This window comes from Arvicola amphibius, chromosome 11, assembly GCF_903992535.2.
Source record: "Arvicola amphibius chromosome 11, mArvAmp1.2, whole genome shotgun sequence".
NCBI classification, from domain to species: Eukaryota; Metazoa; Chordata; class Mammalia; order Rodentia; family Cricetidae; genus Arvicola; species Arvicola amphibius.
In genome coordinates, this window is record NC_052057.2 from 37,297,401 (window position 1) to 37,316,091 (window position 18,691).

Genomic DNA, 18,691 nt, shown 5'->3' on the forward strand with positions numbered 1-18,691 from the left:
CAAGATAGTATTTTCTACACGAAGAAAAACAGAAGAGAGTGAGTTAGGAAGAGAGCCCAGAGGCCTTCCACACTGCATTCCAGAATTAGCACATGAAAAAGACAGTTGGCCTGGAGGACAGCAAGAACCCAACCCCCTACCAGGCCAAATAAATCCTCACCTCAGTACAGGTACAAGGGGACTTTGGTAACTGAAGGTGACCCATGGGTCATTATAATATTTAAGCACAACCCCTGGGCATGGTGATTTAAGATGCTAAGGACTCGCAAAGTTTGAGGTTGTGTGTAGAACTGCGTGTAACAGATGAGACAAGAGAAATGAGCCCCAAAGCCTCCACTATGTGACAAAATCCCCATCTCAGGGCTTGACCCCAACTGTGGGCCAATTCGGAAGCTAAACTGTCTCTCCGCTCTGAAGGGCTACCTTCCTCAGGCACATGTTTCTTCCTAATAAACCAATCCCTTCTTTTGCTACAGTCATGCTTCTTTGTTCAATGCCATGATCCAGGACCCAAGAACGTGGAACCTGCCAAGGTGCCACCGAACCCCCATATAAGCTGATGTCAGATGAAAGCTCTTACTTTCCTTCCTAAAACATTCCACAAACGCCCTGAATATCAGTCCACTGCAGGTACTGAAGGAGTTACTCAGTGTCTATTACAAGTTAATACATATGATGCAGATGACTAGTTGGGGTTCAGACTGGAATTCGCTGACTAGAAAGTCAAAGGGTTAAATTGATGTTGTCCCTGTGCAGCAAGTAATCCTCATTGTCAACTGAATTGGGTTTAGAATCACCTAGGTATTTCCAGAGAGGCTTACCTGAGGAGTACGGCTCACCTCGAAGTGGGCAGCATCATCCCATGGACTAGGGACCTGGACCAAATAAAAAGAGGGGGAAGGGAGAAAGTCATCAGCAATCATCTCTTTCAGCTTGCTGACTGTGGATGTGGTATGACCAGCCTGCCAGAACTCCTGCTGCCACAGCTAGCCATTGTAGGCTGGACCCTTAACCATGACCATGGATGTGGTGTGACCAACCTGCCTGAACTGCTGCCACAGCTAGCCATGATGGATTGGACCCTTAACTGTGACCATGGATGTGGTGTGACCAGCCTGCCTGAACTGCTGCCACAGCTAGCAATGGTGGACTGGCCCCTTAACAGTGACCATGGATGTGGTGTGACCAGCCTGCCTGAACTGCTGCCACAGCTAGCCATGGTAGACTGGACCCTTAACTGTGGGGAAAATAAGACTTCAGCAATTATTTTCAAAGCCTGTCAGCATTTCCAGCTGCTTTGCTTCAGTCTGTAAAGTTCGAAACTGAAACCATTCGGATCAAAGTGAATGGAAGCTGGAGTGGTGTGAGTTGACTGACATGGAACTCACAAATCTCCCTCAGTTAAACCAGAAAACCATCCAAGATGGCTGTGCTTCTCTCTCTCCCGACTCCTCTTTCCTGTTCCCCACCCCAGGGACTCATGCTAGTGGCGCTATGTTCTCACCTTCTTCCTACAAGGAAGAAACATTTGACCCCCTGTTTCCATGATTGCTAGTTTCACAGTCCTCCTCCATGAGTTGATCCAATTATCATTGATTCATTCAACAAGCTCCTCTGAAGGGGACCGATGTTTCTGAAACATTTGCGAGCTCCCCTGGATCCTCACATCACCACGAATCAGCTGTTTAAAGGACAGACAGGGCCAGGAAGTTAAGCACCTGCTTTGTCTGCCTGGTGCCAGGAAGAATGGGTTTTTACCACGGGAAAAGGTTTGGATCCTGTCTCCAATATTTCCTTTTCTTTTTATTTCTTTGGATTGACCCAGAATTGGGATGTCACAGAGATGAAGACTGACAGCAAAAAGCATTTTCTTTAAGCTTGGGTGAACAGATATCAGAAACTCAATGTTGAGTGTTATAAGAGGAGCTGAAGAGGGGACCCAGTCAGGAAAGTATTTGCCGTACAAGCAATGAGGACTTTAGTTTGATCTTCAGAACTCACATTAAAAACACAAAAGCAGAGGAACACACCTATGCACACACACACACACACAGAGAGAGAGAGACACACACACACACATTATTGCCTCTTGTCAACATTTCTTCTGAGGGTACGATCAGAAACCCCCACATCAAACTTGGGGTTCATAGCCTGTGCCCCAAGTATACTTCAGCCCCTCACCTCCAGTAAGACAATTTTAAAAGTCAAACTAATAGTAGAAGATACGAAAAGGAGATTTATTGGATGTAGCTACATTGGGACCTAAGGGAGTTCAATACTTAAATAGTGGGCAGGGATGGCACATGTAAACAAGCAGTCCTGGCCAAAGTGTGGTCCTGCCATTGACCCACCATTGTCAGAACTTCAGGCCATCCTGTAAGGTGGTCAACAATTGTTAGAGCTGTGTGACATCTCTTTCCAGGGGACAAGATCCCCTCTGGCTGGGGTTCTTTCCTTCTCCCAGCATGAGACTTCTGGAGAGAATTCCCACTTCTTAGTGATCTGTTGTTTTATAGTCTGGTAATCAGATTAAGAGACACAAGGGTCTCTCTGGAACACCTTCTTCTGGGATGACAGCAGAATGTCACCACTGTGGTCCTCCAGCGAAATAGTAATATTTGCTTTTCCCTTATATCTACAGTCTATCTCATCTCAGGTCCTGGGCCACCTGAGCAGCGTCAGGCATGAGTTCGACCTCATGGACCAAGCGTTCAATCCAATCAGATAGTGGCTGGTTACTCCCACAGTTTCTGTGCTGCTGTTACACCCACATGTCTTGTAAGCAGGTCCCCATTGCAGAGGAAAGGGTTTACAGTTGGGTTGCTATTCACCTTTCTCCTCTGGTAGCCTGCAGAGCACCGTGCACACCAGTCAGTAGGGGTGAAGGCCCCGGGTATGCAGCAGTTCCACGTCTCTGAGTTTAATAAGCTTCTGTCAGGCCTTCACAGTCTGTGTCAGTTTCCCCAGGTTGGTTTCCCCAGGCTGTGACAACCCAGAGTCACAAGTAGAAGAGGAAGACCTGTGCATTCTAAACTCCCCAGACTGTGGTCTCCTCTTACAACAGCGCATGTCTGGTGAGCTGGAAGTGCAGCAACTGGGATAAACGAGACAAAGTTGTGATGTTTGCTTATTTTTTTAATCATCAGATATGTCTCAAAGGCTAGCTGATTGTCCTTGTTTTGATTTTTCATTTTTACATTACATTTATTTACCTGTTTTGTGTGTGTTCACGGATGGGGGCACATGTGTGCCCCTGCACACACTTATAAGTCAGAGAACAACTTGCAGAATCTCACTCTCTCCTTCCACCATGAAGGTCCCAGGGGCTGAATTCAAGTCATCCAGCTTGGTGGCAAGTCCCTTAAACCTCTCAGCCATCTTGTGGACCCTAGCTGTTGCTGGTTTGAAAGAACCAGAGCCAAGTGAGTGACCAGAGACGCTCAATTCCAAGGTCAGAGGGTGTTGGGGGGGGGGGGGACGACTCAAGGGCAGACACAGCCCCATCCTGCAGCAGCCAGAGTTCCCTTCAGAGACCTCAATTCAGGTGAAGCTGGATTCTTGGCTCTATCTAAGAAAGGAAGTTCAGTCTGAGCCAGTATGAAGCGGCGTTGGGTTTTGTTAAAAGGAAACATTTCACCGTAGATTTGTGAGGAGTCACTAGAAAGAAAGATGTCCAGAGAAAGAAGAAAACAAACATGGGAGCAAGAGTGTGGCTTCTCCAGAGAAAAGCAGGCCTCGTTACCTTTATAACAGCTGCCTATGAGATTTCAGTGGGATCTGAAGTCTCAGCTTCAGTGGGTTGCTTAGGAATGTAAAGGAGATTATGGGATGGCTCCCAGGGATCCTCGGGCAGGATTGCAGCCAAGAAGCTGGAACCAGAGAGGTCAGGAAGATGACACAGGGAGTTCGGAAGTTTTCACTGGGAAAAGTTATTCATCTTTTTCATGAGAGTATCAGAAAAAAAAATGGGAGAGGAAAACGGCCATGTTCAAGGTTGTGCACACCCAGACCTTAAACATGGTTTGCCATTTTCATCCTCCTCAGGAAGCATTTTTCTACAGAAGGAGTATTATCTGTATGTTGACCTCATCACAATTAATCCTGACGCATAGGATCCTGACTCCTGGTTGGTCAGGGGCTTTCCTCAGACTCCCAGCAAGGGCCCCTTTCCCTTCCCACTGCCCCTCGGTTTTCTTCTCTTCCCATCCTGCCACGGTCTTCCTTCAAGTTCTGATATGATATTATTCACTGTGACGTATTTTCGTTTATTTTGGTGTTTCATCAAAACGCTTCCTTAGAATTTGCTGACCAAGTTTTTGAGACTCTCTTTGATTCTGTGTCCAGCTCGTCCTCTTCAGTCTAATTGCAGCCTCATGAGACTAAAGAAAGCAAAATACAAAACACAAGGAAATCGCGCAATTCACATATAACAGATTATTGAAATTAGCAGCTTTGATACTTAACCGCTATTAAATTTTACCAGAAATGCACACATCCCACTGGCAAGTTAAGATTACAAAGACTCGGGGGAGAGGGGGAGGTAAGGGCGTGGTCTCTGTAGGACTGTGACACACCACGGTTGGAAAAGAATGTGTTAATAAAAGAGTGGCAAACCCAGCGACGACGGTCGGTTCTTGGGCTCCTCGCCTTCACGGTGTGACTGCAGTCTGTTTAGTCTGTCTGTCGTCTCATGGCCAGATCTCTGAGTGTTGGAAGACGCAAACTGAGACACTTCAGTCTGTACCTGCTGTGTGTGTGCCAAGAACACAGCCGCTTGGAAAGAACTAAGTATCTCCCAAGCACTCAAGTTGAACTTGGAGTTTTCTTTCGAGGCCAATTCTCTTGATTCCATGTAGGTCCCTAAGCTTCCTGGGCTCACTTCTTTACTGAATGTGAGCCACTCCAGGGACCAGGTGGATGGATGAACAGGTAATTGATTTGTGATGTTATAAGAGTCTAGGTCCTAACACACACACTGAGAATATGGGAGCTTCTGAGATTGAGACTGAGTGTTAGGAAGAGCTCCATTGCTTCCTGTCCACCTGTGAGAGGCCCCAGCTAAAATCCTTGGAGCTGCCAGTAGATGAGTGTGCCTTAATGAAAGGTGACATCAGCACCTTTTTCTGACACACATTTGGGGGAAGCATATGCACCTAACTGGGAGGTCAGAGGACAACTCCCAAGAACTGAATCTCTCCCTCCGCCCTGTGGGTCTCAGGGAACTAACTCAGGTCTTCAGATTTGGCAGCAAGTGTTGTTACCCATGACACACCTGGCTGAGCCCCAACAACTTTTAAGGGACATTTCTTAACAAAGACGCACAAAATCCCCATAGCAACTATACAGAGGTTGTGAAAAGCAACCTTCAAGACACAGAACTGTCATCAGCCGGAAATGAAAAGAGAAAGAGAGAGACTGGTATAGGAGGTCCTTCTGAAAATGTGTTGCTTTTGTTGGTTCATGAATAAAGAGACTGCTTTGGCCTGTGATAGGGCAGAATAGAGCTAGGTGGGAAAACTAAACTGAATACTGGGAGAAAGTAGGCGGAGTCAGAGAGAAGCCATGGAGCCACCACAGGAGACAGACATGTGGAAACATTGCAGGTAAGCCACAGCCATGTGGCAATGCACAGATTAATAGAAATGGGTTAACCAAAGATATAAGAGTTAGCTAGCAATACATTTAAGTGATTGGCCAAGCAGTGGTTTTGAATAATATAGTTTCTGTGTGATTATTTTGAGTCAGGATGGTCAGGAAATGAACAAGAAGCCTCCCAAACAGAGAGACAACACTTATTACCAGGCTTGGCCCCATCATATGTACATTGCCTGCCTTGTGTCCTGAGCCTACTTTGTCTCCACCCAAAAGGCCTGCTGCTTCCATCTAGTGCCAGTGTGCTGTGACTCTCCTATGGGAAGAGCTCCCCTGAGAACCTGGATGACCTCTCTTCTTCATGTCTCTGAAACCTATCACATAGTAGGCCCTAGAGAACAAGACTCAAGAATGACTTACCTCTGGAAACAAAATAGCCCTTTTTACTCCAATCCAACGTTTCCAACCTAGGACTATGTCTACTTCAGCTCTTCCCATGAACTGTTGATTTCCAGCCCCCCAACACCTACTTCACACTAGAAATTCAAAAGCAAGAGGAAGAAGGTCTAGAAGGTCATGGCCAAGCAGGGGCCATGAGCGAAATTCAACCCGCTGCTTCGTTTTGGAAATTGGGTGTCACTGAGTCACAGTGACAGGTTTGTTCATGTGGCTGGAGGAGGAGCTGTTGTCTGAGCTGCTTTAGTACTGTGACTCAGAGTTGAGCAGAGATGGTTCGGCCTCCCACAGCCAAAATATTTACTACCTAATCCTTTACAGGAAAAGCTTATCCATCCTTGTTCTAAAGTATTGTCATTCTCTTCCTGGCATAAGACCAGCTCCCTCTGAGATTGAGATGCACACACACACACACACACACACACACCTCTTATAATAACTGATGAAGACATATTTCTAGGACTGCCACCTGGGGGGCTTACACTCTACCCCTTCTAAGCAGACATGGCCTAATATTGCTGAAGAGTTCTCATGTGGCACACCCAGGCTCCACAGCAGAAAAGCAGTGCGCTCTCTCTCTCTCTCTCTCTCTCTCTCTCTCTCTCTCTCTCTCTCTCTCTCTCTCTCTCTCTCTCTCTCTCTCTCCACCCTCACATGACCAAAAGCCCACAGCCCTGATCTCCTGTAAGTGAGCTCAGAAAAGGATGAGAGCCCTGAAGGCCCAGAGGAAAGAAACTAATGCCACACTGAAATGCTGAGAAGCAAAATTCTGGCTAGAAGAGGCACAGGCGTCCTCAAGAATTCATATTAGAAGTTCAGTATGGAGGGAGCCACAGTAACTCGCCAGGAGCAGGTCATCATGGAAATGTCAGCTATGGTGGTGCACAGCAGCAATCCCAACACTCGGGAGGCGGGGACTTGAGGACCATAAGCTTTGGGCCAGCCTGGGCTATAGAGTGAGGCCCTGTAATGCAAAAAGAACGAGAGGGGGGAGAGAAAGAAAAGAAAGAAAGAAAGGAAGGAAGGAAGGAAGGAAGGAAGGAAGGAAGGAAGGAAGGAAGAATAAAAAGAGTCAAGACTCAAGGAAGGACTTCCATCCAGAAAGCTGGCACTTGGAGGTGTAGAGAGAAAACCCATGAAGCAAATCATAACCCACTACAGGTCAGCCTGCACCCTCTCAAGTGTTTTCCCTAGATGCCTTCCTTCATTTCCTGTGTGAAGGTCACATTTCAGAGCTGTGTGAGTGCATTAGTGGCTCAGCTTGTTGCTGTGACAAAAACAATGGAGGGAGGGAGGGAGGGAGGGAGGGAGGGAGGGAGGGAGGGAGGGAGGGAGGGAGGGAGGGAGGGAGGGAGGGAAGGTTTGGCTTATGGTTTAGGGCTACAGTCCACCATGGCAGGAGCTCAGGCAGTTGTCACACTGCCTCGGGAAGCAGAGAGATGAATAACTGGGCTTTTCCTTTTCATTCAGAGGGAACTCCAGCCCCTGGAACGGTATAGCCACGTGTAGGGTGAGTCTCTTCAACTCAGCTAACAGAATCTGGATAAGCCATCCCAGATATGCCCAGGTTTGTTTCTGTGGAGATTCTGAACCCCATCCCGTGGGCAGTCAGCACTAACTGACTCTGAACTCCCTCTCCTTGCCACTTTGTGATGTTAACCCGAAGGTACCTCTGATCTTATTCATGAACTGGATGAAGCCCCCAACAAATGAAGACTGGGCTTGGGTGCATTCTGCCTTTCTCTTTTGTATGAACTGAACCTCATGATAGAAAGCAGTACGTAAGAGAAAGCTTCTGATTAGGAAAGAAAACTAACAGTTATCGGGTCGTGGCTTTCAAACAGGTAGCCACATACTGCTCCTTAAATTTAAAATAATTAGAAAGTTTCGCATTAATAAATCAGTGTCTGGGGCTGGAGAGATGGCTCAGGAGGTAAAGCACTTGCTCTTGCAGAGGACCTGGGTTCAATTCCTAGCACCCACACAGTGGCTCACAACTGTCTGTAACTCCAGCTACAAGATGCATATGGTACAGATATACATTCAAGCAAAATAGTCATACACGTAAAGTTAATCTTTTTTTTAATAAAAAAAAAAGGAAAGGATCCATTTTCCAGTGATCCTAGCCACCTTCCAAGTGCTTAGCAGCTCAGCAGGCTAGTGGCAGCCATGTTAAAGCAGTCCTGTCACCATGGCAACCCATCTCTGCAGGACAATCCACTCCCACAGCAGGTGTCAGCCCCCACCAAATGCTGGGTGTGGAAGCAACTGCTCTTTGCCAAGAAAAGAAGCCAGACCTGAACAAAGCAAAGCCTCTGGGTCTAACTCCAGTTTAGAGGAAATGCAGGGGGAGGGGGAGGGAGTTTCACAACACCGTGGGGATCCATCGAGCAGACTGCAAGTTGTGGAAATAACTTACAAAATGGAAATGACGAGGATATTATAAACAAAACTATTGAAAGGGAGAGCTAATAGTTCCAAAGATTGAATATATCAATTACAAGTCATAGCCCTTACTGGAAAACATTCCAAATAAACTATAAAATAAAGTTACAAATTCTAAAACAGCAAGCTTGCCTGCTCGGTAGATAACTGCTGTTAAGGAACATTTGCTGGGGGCTGAAGAGATGGCTCAGCAGCTAAGAGCACTTGTTGCTTTTGCAGGCTACCCAAGTTTGGTTCCAGCACCCACATGGTGGTCACAACCATCAATAGCTCCAGTTCCAGGGGATCCAACATCCCCTCATGAGCTCTGCAGCCACCAAGCATGCGTGTGGCGCACATACATACATGAAGGCAACGCATTTACACAGAACATAAAATGAATAAACTTAATAAAAAAATTTTAAAGAAATGCTTGCTGGCAGAGGCCATATAGCCTCTGGGAACATTTTTTTCCAGAAACAAACCATCTTTAATTGACAGTCCGCATGATCTGGAGGGAGGACACCTGCCTATCACATTTGACAAAGTATAAAACTGGAGTTCTATTTCTAAAAAAGGGAAGGAAAGGGAGGCAAAGAAGAAGGGATTGTCCTTTGCATACAAATGCATTACTCAGATCAAATTTTGCACAGAAAGCAAGCAGGTGTCTTCTCAGACCCCACCCTGTCCACCCCAACTGACAGAATGTCCTCTTGCTACAGGCAGGAGAGAAGTTGTCTCTCACACGAGACCTGAGGGCATCCAAAGGAAGGAACTACTTTAAATCCGGATCACTTATTCAATTCCAAGGCCAATCATCCTGCAAAACAAACAGGAAGAATGTAGCCATCCTTCTGCTTCACAATGCCGCTGCAGGTGGAGCCTTCAGTTTTATCTTCGTAAGAGGTCCTGTTCTTCTCAGGTATTAGTTTGTCAAGTTCCAGCTCATTGCCTCTGATAAAACGCATGGCTCTACAGTTCATAACTCTTAGAGTTTCTGTTTCTTCCTGGGTTCTTCTGGTTCCAAAATTCTGAACTTGTTGAAGGCTGCAGATGGTCCCTGATAGAATGTATCTCCCATCAAGAATCTATCTGCCATCGCTGGATCGGCAGCCACCAAAATGAAGGTCAGTCTCTCTGTGACTTCTGATTGAAGCAAAAACTGCAAACTGTATTTCAATCCACCTTCTCACATTCAGAGGAAGGTATGCCTTCCCCTCTTTCCAAAGAGTGGAGACAGAAGTACAATATTCAATCTATGTCCATCGAAAAGATAATGAAGTTCAGAGTTTCTGCGGACACCACAAAGGCCAGCAGATTGGCAAAGTGGTCCGGGTGTGTAGACATAAATGAGCCATCTATATTGAACGAGTGCAATGAGAAAAGGCTAAGGGTACAACTGCCCATGTGGGCATCCACCCCAGCAAGGTGGTTATCACCAGGCTAAAGCTGGACAAAGACCACACACACACACACACACACACACACACACACACAAATCCTGGAAGGGAAAGCCAAGTCTTGACAAGTGGGAAAGGTCAAATACAAGATACAAGGAAAAACAACTGAATAGATGCAGGAGTAGAGGCATCTCAAATATAACTTTCATTAAAGGCTGCTTAAGGAGAGAGAGAGAGAGAGAGAGAGAGAGAGAGAGAGAGAGAGAGAGAGAGAGAGAGAGAGAGAGAGAGAGAGAGAGAGAGAGAAAGGGACTATGATAGTTAATAGTGATCGTCAGCTTGGCAGGATCTAGAATCACCTAGACAACTAACCTCTGACATATCTATGAGGAAGTGTCTAGGTTGGGTTAAATGAGATGGGAAGACCCACCCTAAGTTTCATGAACCGGGGTCCTGAACTAAATAAAAAGAAAAAGATGCCATGGGACCAGCCGCTCAGGCTCCTCCCTCATGATGGAATGACTGTTTCTCCTCAAGCGTAAACCAGCTCCTTCGAGTTGCGTTGCTCACGCGTTTCATCACAGCGATGAAAGGGTGGCCAATACAGAGAACTCTCCCCTGACTCTGAGAGAAACTCTTTGTGGGGTGACTTGTGTCTTCAGAACTACATGACGCTGGTCAAAGTTCAGAACAGTAACGAACAGTTGATAATAACCATGCAAAGATCGCCAAACTAGCCTTCCATGCCACACGGAGAGGTCTACTGAATCTGCCCAGCCCCACATGAAACAAGTTTTTGCTTCTATGTGTAGTATCCAGGGGGCTGCAAGCACAATTTGCTAAACTCTGGAACTACTAAAGCTGACATCTCTCTGCCTCCAAAACATATGTGCTTTACGTGGTATTCAACCAGAATAAAAATGAAATGTATAAATAAATTATGCCAAGTGTTACACAGCTTCCATCCTTGTGACAAATACCCGATACAATCAACTTATGAAAGAGAAAATGTTTATTTTGGCCCATAGCCCTGGAGGGCTCTGTGTGTGATGGGCTGATCCTGTTGTTTAGGGCTTGCAATCAGACTGAACACCATGGTGAGAGTAAGGGGTGCCACAAACCTGGTGGGGAAGGGACCAGGGTCCCACAGTGCCCTTCCTTCAAGGTCATTCACCCAATGACCTGAAGGACTCCGAGTCCAGCGAGGCCCCACCTCTGAAAGGTGCATCCCCTTTCAGGTAGCACCACCAAGGCACTAAGCTTTTAAGACATGGGAGTGGGAGAGGGGCCCCAGACAGCTGATGATTTTAGAATCCAGAGAGCTGAGAAACATCAAGTGGGAAACAGCCTAGCCTGGGGTCGGGCACTGGCGGCCTTCATACCGGAGCATGTCTGGACCGGCCCCCCAGATGTTTTGACTTTAAATCATGTTAATTGCCAGCGTTTAAAACTATGCCGGAGTCACATAAACTGCAAGATTGGGAACGTTATTGACAAATCGGGATCGCTGGCACTGGGGTGCTCCACTCCCACGTGGTACCAGTGAGGCAAATGGAGCAGCAGATGCTAGTGGGAGGCTCGCCCCCCACATAGCAGCCAGCCTCCCCCTGCTGAGCTTCTGTTTCAGAGTTACACAGCTTGGGGGTTTGCACCCCTCCTCGCCTCCAAGGCAACCAACCTGGAGAAATCAATAGTGCAAAACCTATCAACTCCATAAATATACCGCATGTCAAAAACTGAAAAAAATGCTGGCCCTTCACCCTTTCCTCAAAAGTTTCTTCTTGGGGATGACCCAGGCCTTGTGAGGGTTTGGAGAGCAGCCGAGGGTTTTGTCTTCAGTTACTACCGGAATAAAGCAGTGAACGGGCAGCTGTTCTGTGCCAGCTGATTCTAAGTCTTGGGTGGGAGAGCCGAAGCTTAGGACCTCAGAGGAGAACCGCGCTGGAGAGATTATATCCCAGTGCCAAGTTTCTTTCTTTATTGCCATGGCAGCAAGAAGAGAAATTAGGGGAGGAAAGCTTTGCTAGGGCAGATCTCCTGCAAGGCATGGGGAGTGGCAGCCTTTCCGAGCACATTTGCAGGAAAATCACAATTACAGAAGAACCCCTGGAATTAAAACAGCCAAGAAAGAATGAAGACCGTGCCTTGTCTTTATATTTCAAGTGGAGCTCCTGGGATTTGGGGTTCTAGAACACTGGGGACATTATTAATAAAACAAACATCTGGATTGGCTTGAATCTAAATTTAAGTGCCCTAAGTATTCCAGCTAATCTATCATAACTAGGGTACATTTTCCTACAACCTCACTGTCCCTTGTATACTTAGAATCCCTTCATTTTCTTCTGACACTTTTAACTCATGCTGCTTTTTTTTTCAAAACTAGATTTTATTATGTAGATGTTTGAGAAACAACAGTAGATGGAATTGGTCTTGATTTCAGTCTTTCTACTTACCCATACGGGCCCTCAACATATTCTTGGTCTCCTGACTGTGCCCATATCCACACACCATTTGTTTCTACCTCTTGTGGTTGCTTTGGTTTGGGTGGGGTTTTTTGGTGGGGAGGGGGCTGAGACAGGGTCTCACTTTGCAGCCCTGGCTGGCCTGGAACTTGCTATGTAGATCAGGGTGGCCTCAAACACACAGAAATCGGCCTACCTCTACTTCCCTGGTGCTAGAAGCAAAAATGTGCACTTATCAGGCCCAGCAGGGCTTCCGTCCTTTACCGAACGGCTTAAGTTTTTCACCCCACGACTGCTAAGATTTAACAACACAATTTAACACAATTTGAGTTGACTTATAATTAAAACTTAGGCCATTATGGAGCGTTCTATTGATTCTAATTTTTCAGTATGGAATCTGCCAAGGTTTGCCTGCTTTCTCATGGTATTTGAGAGAAACACATAAAAGTCAATGGAATAAGCCAGATTCAGCCATTACCGTGGCCAAGTCTAACTTGGATTCTCAAAAGTACTTCCTCAAAAAGCAAGAATAAGTATGAAAGCAAAGACCAGCCAAATACATCCGCACAGAGCGGAATGCAGTTAGCCAGCCACATGCAGAACACCAGGAGTCGGCAATAGGGACAACAGCCTATAAACACCACGCCAATGTTGTATGTACCTCAACAAAGCTCACTCCACCTCCAAGGGGAGAGTTGGTCCAGAGCCCTGGGCTGCTGTGGCTGGGCCAAAGGGTGTGAGCCAAGAGGTTGCTATGCAGAGTCCTCACGGAACAGGAGTTAATCATTCACAGGCCCCTGTGCCCGACATAAGATGCCTGTCATTTCCTATGGCTTATGTGAATATTAGAGAGAGAGAGAGAGAGAGAGAGAGAGAGAGAGAGAGAGAGAGAGAGAGAGAGAGAGAGAGAGAACAGAAGAGATAACTACACTGTGGTAAAGCTAACCCTGAAGCGTAACTACTGTCTAGGAAGCTGAGCACCATAGGTAGGCAAAAAACCCACTCTGAATTCAGGGACCCCGCTGACGTTTCCTTCTAAGAGATTGGACTGTGACCGTGCTTCAAGTCATGTAGAACTGTTCCCATTCCCCAGGGCTTCCGCTATATTTATATGCAGGATCCCATATTATTTTTCCTGGTGTTATGGCAACAAGAACTCCAATGTTTACAGAGCTCTCAAGTTCTGACAGGCTAAGCTGGGCACTTTGCACCCCTGGCTTGTATTAAAAATGGAGTCAGAGAGTAGGGAACTCGACTGTCTGAACAACCAGTACCTGAGTCAGGAGAGGTAGGAAGCCAAGAAACCCAGTAAGCAACAGGGCCACTTTGCTAGAAGAATTCACCCGCAGTATTCCTTTTGGTTAAGGAATTCACCCAAGTGTATGTACCCAGCCTAGAAAGTTACACTGAGCCCAAAAGAATAAAACCAAATTCCAGCCACAACTTCATACTCTATTTGCATATTTTAGTGTGCAGGTGTGCACACATGTGCATGTTCATCTGTGTGTAGAGGTGGGGGTGTACACGCATGTGAAAATCAAAGCCAGCCTTAGGAGTCCTTCATCAAAGCACTATGCACCTTGTTTATTGAGATGGGGGGACCTGGGGCTCTCCCATCAGGGTAGGCTAGCTGGCCAGCGTGCCCTGGAAATCCCTCTGTGGGAAACTCTCCAGTGCCGAGGTTATAATGGTGACGGACCACCACACATGGCTTCAGTGGGTTCAGGGATCACACTCAGGTCCTTAGTCTCACACAGAAAGCACTTCAACACCTGAGCTATCTCCTCAGGCCCCTGCACACACTTTAAAACTGTGTTGGAGATGGTGTATTAAAGGATATTGTGGTGCCTCTTAGGCAGCAGAAAAGGAAATTAAAATGCAGGGAGAAAAAAGCCAGAGAAACCTCCCTGCATCCACCACACAGTACAGCACCCCAGCTACTCCACACCACCCAGCTACTCCACACCACCCAGCTACTCCATGCCACCAGAAGCCAGCCGAGTACTCTGTCCTTTGAAGCATCCTCAAGCCCCTGCAACAATGTGAAACCAGGAGCGGAGATGTCCCAGATATACCCCACAGACAGGATTATTCTGGGAGCTTGCCACTTAGCCTGTGAAAATAGTTCCATGTGAGCAGATTCTGCAGTCCAGGCTCTTCTACAGAGAGGCTGGGTTCCAGATCCCAAACATCCACTTTAGGGATGTCTGAGTTCCAGCTGGGGCAGGAAGTAAAAAGCACAGACTCAGCCTCTGGTGCCGTAAACTACCACTTTTCAACTCCAGATCAGGTTGAGAAAGCTCAGGAGGAGCAGAGCGCAGCGGGAGTTCAAGGGCACATTTCTCTTTCCTTTCTCCATCCTACCTTCCTCCCTCCTTTCTTCCTCTTTCTTTCCTTCTCCCTTCCTTCCAAAATTCCCAACTTCCTACCTTTTACTTCCTTCCCTTCTTCTTTCCTTTCCTCCTTCCTTCCTTCTTCCCTCCCTCTTCCTTCCTTGCTTCCCTCCCTGTTCCCTTTCCTTCCTCCTTTCTCCTTGTCTTCCCACCCTCTTTTCTTCCTTCCTACTCCAATTTCCTTCTCTTTCCTCCTTCCTTCCCCTTCTTTCATTTCTTCCCACACATGCTCACAAGGGCAATGCCACATATTCCATAAGAAAGGCCACACTGACTATACTTTACAAAGGTATCCGTATTCTTTGCTACTTTGAGGGTTTGTTGACTTTTTAAGAGTAAGGGGCAAACATGCTGCCTGGGCTCAGTAACGTTAGAGCAACAACAGAGACTCATGAAGCAGGCTAGTGCCAGACAAGGAGCAGCGTCCATTTACAATACTTGGGGTGACAGGAGCAGGTCTTGGGGTGACACGGAGGAACTCAGGATAACAGAGGAAGGTCTCAGATGACAGAATTAAGTCTCAGAGTGATGGGGCCAGATCTCAGGGTAACAGGGACAGACCTCAGGGTGACAAGGAAGGAACTCAGGATGACAGGGGAAGGGGGTAGGTGTCAGATAATACGATCAGGTCTCAGGGTGACAAAGGCAGGTCTCAGGGTGACAGGGACAGGTCTCAGGGTGAAAAGTTCAGGTCTCAGGGTGACAGGGACAGATCTCAGGGTGACAGGGACAGGTCTCAGGATGACAGGGACAGGTCTCAGGGTGACAGGAAGAGGTCTCAGGGTGAAAAGGTCAAGTCTCAGGATGACAGGGACAGGTATCAGCGTGACAGTGACAGATCTCAGGGTGACAGGGACAGGTCTCAGGGTGAAAAGTTCAAGTCTCAGGATGACAGGGACAGGTATCAGGGTGACAGGGACAGGTCTCAGGGTGAAAAGGTCAAGTCTCAGGATGACAGGGACAGGTATCAGGGTGACAGGGACAGGTCTCAGGGTAACAGGGACAGGTTTCAGGGTGATGGGGCAAGTCTCGGGGTGACAGGGACAGGTCTCAGGGTGACAGGGACAGGTCTCATAATGACAGGAACATGTCTCAGGTGACATTCAGGCCTCAGCTCTCTTGCCCATGTCCCCAGAGCAACCACACCACTGTTTGCTCTTACTGCTGCCGCCAGATATTTTGCAAATTCTCTGTTGTCGTGACAGAACTCTGTGACCAAAAGCAAGGCACGAACCAAAGTGTTTGTTTCCACTTAGGGTTCCAGGGCCCCAGGGTCCACCATGGCAAGCAGGCAGGGCAGAAGGGCAGGAATCAAGAGACCCGAGAGTTCTTGAGACCAAGGGCGCTCAGACCCCACCTGCAGTGACACACTTCCTCCAGCACAGCTGCATCTCCTAACCCTACCCAAGGAGCCACGAAGCAGAGACCTGAGTGCCGGGATACCGCAGCCTCTGGAGGACGCCTCTCGTTCGTGCCACCACACTCTTCAAGAGCTGGCTTGGCTCTTCGGCTAAGTGTCCCTGGCATCCTGACACATACCACTTCTCCGTGGCTTGCCCTCCCAGCCGTCAGGGATTAGAGGTTTTTACTTGGAGCAGGGGGCTCCAGTGTGTATTTTCCTCTCTTTTGTGAGACTAGCATCAGTTATTAAGAAAAAGACACCAAGTTGGGAGGGGAGGACAGGCGGACCTGGGAAGAGTAAGGGAGAAAAGGGGGTGGCAAATGTGATCAAAAATACATTTGACATATGTATGACATTCTTCTTAAAAATTAATAAAAATGTTATATGTGTTTGAATGAGATCAAGTCTAGCACAGATTAAGCTTGATGCCCCGCTACAGACTAATCTCACCTGTCCACCTCCTGGTGTATTAGCTCCCAACAGAACCAGGACCTTCTTCCACTTAAAAAATATATTTAACCCGAGAAGGGCCTTGTTATCCACTCTGAACATCAGTGAGAGTGAACTGGCTGTCGTAAACATAAACAACCACCAATCAGTCCTTAGTTGTTCCATCAGATCTAGACACTTGGCTGATGCCAATGTGGGCCACTGCTCTCTGGAATCTTTCAAACAGTTGGTTGGGGTCTAGAAGGGGCTGTTCTTTTGTTTTGTTTTGCTTGCTTGTTTTGTGTTTATTTTTGAGGCAGGTATCATACAAGCCCCGCTGTCCTCTGAAGATCTGTGAGTCCACAGTAATCTTGAACTCCTGACCCTTTTGCCTCCCTCTCCCAAGCACCAGAATCATAGACTGGGACCATAGACTGGATCATAGACGTGTGCCTGGCTTATGCGATGCCGGGGGTGAAACACAGGGTTTTGTTCATTCTTGGCAAGCACTATGGCACCTGAGCTGCATCCCCAACCCAAGTCAATATGTGTGTGTGTGTGTGTGTGTGTGTGTGTGTGTGTGTGTATGTATATATATGTATATATGACAGATTCTCACTATGTCTCTCTGGCTGGCCTGGAACTTGTTACGTAGACCAGGCTAGCCTGAAATGGGAGCTCCATCTGCCTCTGTCTCCCAAGTGATGGGATCACAGATGCGAGCTGCCACACCTGGCCAAGACAGTACTCCTTCTGCTTGTGATTTACTTATAAAGGGATCATCTGTAAAGCATCTAACACAGGATAAAAGAAGCCAGCGAGAAGAGCGAGCCAAATGGAAGTGTCGTTTCACACCCAGGCCTTCCCTTGCTTCTATAAGAAAACTCCAGAACGTGGTTAAATCTCAGTTTATGCCAGATGACAGCAAAGAAGCTGAACTTTCAAGCAACTCCCAGCCCAGCCCCCACCAGGAGCTGCAGAGTCTTCCAGCACCTGACTTTAAGACAAGAACGATTCTCACACCCTGTGCGAAGTGTCTCAGTGTGTCTGGGGTGTGCGGGCTGTTAGGAGCAGAAGACCTCATAGCCTTAGCCAGGGACACAAAGAACTGGAGAAAACTCTGTGGGCAGCTAAGCTAAGCACAGACAGCACACTCAAGTTCACACCTGCTCCCCTCCTCCCCATCCACCCACGTCACAGTACGGCCACTCCATTCTGTCATACCTTCTTCAAGACGGTGGCTGGCCACAAGTTTCGGGGGTAAAGTATTCAATAGAAAGACTAATTCCACCAAATGCAGCAGGTGCTGCTGAGACACAAAATCTCACACATGTTCTTTCCTGCATTCACTGTGAGTTCCCCTGTACACAGGGCCAGCGCTTCTGCTGGTCCAGGGGCTTTACCTGGAGAGGAAAACCAAGCAGCAAACATTTATCCTCGGGGGAAGCCGTGACCCTGGTTACCATGTCCTTCCCACCCAAACCACAGCTTTTTCTTTTCCCCATTCCCAAGTCAAACCATCTGTAGGAGCCACATGATGGTCTTGATTGCCAGGTTGACGGGTTTGAGACTAGCCTAGGGCATGAGCGAAGGCACCCTTGTGTGTATCTATGTGAGGGCATTTTCAGAGACAACCAGACTGTGATAGCCTAATACACAGAACTGGGGAAGGTGGAGCCTGGCTGGAGGAAGGAGGTGGCTGGAGGGACCTCCTTGGGGGCTATGTCCTGCTCAGGCCTGCCTTGTTCCTGCTCTGTCCCCTACTACCATGGGCACTTCCGACCCTCACCTGTATTGTGTCAATCTGTAACCATGAGCAAACTAAACCGCCCCCTCCCCTTACACTATTTCTGTCGGGACTCTCGCCCAGCGATGAGGACGCTAGCACAATGACCAACAGCACAGTAGGCGATTATGGGCAAAGTGGTTAATAGATTCGGGGCTCCAATGCTAATTGTTCTCTGTGACCTCAGAATCAGTCTGTCCAGATAGAGAGAGAGAGGTAGATGGAAGGACAGACAAAGAACCTTAGACATTGGAAAGATACAAGCATAGCTTGATAGCTGCTGAAATAACTATTAAGCCAGAACGCTGTCCACATTTCCAAATTGCCGTGCCCTCCCTCCACTGCCT